Here is a 2577-nt window from a genome sequence, read left to right as displayed (position 1 = left end):
GCTGATAATGTGCATAGTGCTTGTGATATGGAGCCTGTTTTAATGTGTCTGAGTTGAAGCAATGGTAATTGTAAAGAGTTTAATCTTCTGAGATATGAGATGATACCATGTGTGTTTACACACATGTATGTATGTATGTATTGTATGTGCAGATATGCAAATACACATGTCTACATCTGTGTGTGTATGTGTATATATGTATATATACAAACATACATATACATATACACATATGCACACATACACACACATACATGGCGGGGTGATGACAGAAATGAAAATTGAACATCAAGGAACACTTCCAGCAAAATAAAGTCATTTTAGACAGGCAGTCACTTTATAGTCACTGGAAAACTTTTATTGAATTCCACCAAACTTCCCCAAGAATGTATTCTATTAATCTATGATACATCTCAGTCCCTAAACCAAAACCACGTAAACTATATATGAGTCACATTTCATGATAGCATTACTTTTGGTTCTAAAAAAATTAAACTTAAAGATGAAACATTTTTTCTGATTTCAAAAATAAATTGTCAAATTATGAATAATCCTGATATTAACAAAAAATAGAATCCTAGAGTCATAGGTCCTGAGTATGGGATTGTAAGAATATAGATTTGACACAGTAGAATGCCCTCTCATGTGTTTTATGTTTTCATTTGGAAAGCACTGCTTGTATATGTATTTACTCCTGTTCTTGGGTTATTTACCAGTATTTAAGATTGTCTAGGGCAAAAGAATGTTATAAACTTTCTAACCCAATTATCTAAATTATATATTTGAATATGATGGCTTTAATATATCCATTAGTGTGATAGATGGTGTGGCATAGTGGATAGAGAGCTTTGCCTTGGAGCAAACAAAGAACTGCATTCAAGTCTTGCCTCTAAAACATGCTGGCTATGGGACTATAGACAAGCCACTTAAGGTCTCATTGTTCTATATAAGAGGCATCAAAATCCAGACAGTTGGGGGAGCAACAAAATTCAAATGTAGTTAAGAAATGTTTAACAAAAGAAATTAAATACATATATATACAAAACATGAACACATGTATGCATGCATGCTCATATGCACACACATGTACAACATACACACAGTTGTGTATGTTATATGCGCTGTGTTTGTGTATATATGGTGTGCACACATGTGTACAAATATTGTACACATGTGTGTGCATATGAATATGTATGCAACTTATATGTATATACATAAAATTTATATACTTATATGTGTGTGTTGTGTGTACACATGTATGTATGTACACATGTGTGTATTTGTATATGCATATGCATATGGTAATGCACACACATTCTTACTGAACCTGTAATACTGGTTGTCATCTTCTCTGCAACTTTAGTTTTGGGGACTTTCCAATGAAAGTTAACGTGACCTCTCCAAGATGAAAGTCCTTTAATCCATGCCACCCTGTAAAGGTAGGCATTATACAGCAGGATTCAGAAGAAGGTATGTCTGAGTGAAACCCATCTAAGGAAGATCAGGGAAAGGTCAACAAGGACTCTTGGTGGTTAGATTCACCCAGAGAACCATATTGCCATGGAACTTCATGTTTCAGGAAACTTCTGAATAACTTAGAGTAGGAATCACTGATTGTATGATATTGATAACAATAAATGCTAGCAAAAGAAAATAATAGACAAGGGAAAATAGAATGCAGAGAAATGGGGAAAATAACACCCAAGAAGTCAGACAATACTTCAAATTCAACAGGGAGAGTGTACTGTGGAATTTTGCAAATAATAATTCTGGCTCCCTTTCCACTTCTGTGGTAAGTGTCATGAAATCCATTCTGAATGGTACAGACAGGAAGGTCATAACGTTATAACCGTGTAAAGTGAAGTTGGGAACAATGGATGTAAAAGAAATGCCAGTTCAAGGCCCAGAAGGTATTCCCTATACTCTTTTCTCAGGCATCTGCCTTTGTTTTTAATGCACATCAAGAGTATTATAAAAATTGCAACTTGACACTTAAGGGGGGAAAAATGAACTCATTCATTCAATAGAAGAGCAATTGTGGAGCCTGGAAATGATTACTGTGAGAAAGAAATATGTATTTTGGTGAAATATTTATTTCAAAACACTACCCTGTAATTGGGAGTATGTTTTGTCACAAAGGTATTCAAAATTTCCAGTCTAGCATAGTAGTTAGTAAACATATGTCTAGAACATTATGTTTTCTTGATTTTTACTTTCTTTTGGTTATTTTTTTCCACTAGCACCACTTTTTATGCATTCCAGTGGTAGCTGCATGTGGCCAACACAATTCAAAATTTCAAACAGCTTCTCGATGGATATGGATATATAGATAAAGATAGATACATAGATAGACACACAGATATATAGATAGAGAGAGACATATATACACAAATGTCAATTAACATAGACAGGCACATATACACACAAATATGTCAATTGACAAGATAGATATACACACGTCAATTAACATAAATAGACATATGTATACACTCAAATGTGTCGATTAAGATAGATAGATCAATAGATAGATGATAGATAGATAGATAGATAGATAGATAGATAGATAGATAGATAGAT

This window comes from Vombatus ursinus, unplaced genomic scaffold, assembly GCF_900497805.2.
Source record: "Vombatus ursinus unplaced genomic scaffold, bare-nosed wombat genome assembly UNPS02014874.1, whole genome shotgun sequence".
Taxonomy (NCBI): domain Eukaryota; kingdom Metazoa; phylum Chordata; class Mammalia; order Diprotodontia; family Vombatidae; genus Vombatus; species Vombatus ursinus.
Note: the sequence above shows the minus strand (reverse complement) of the source record.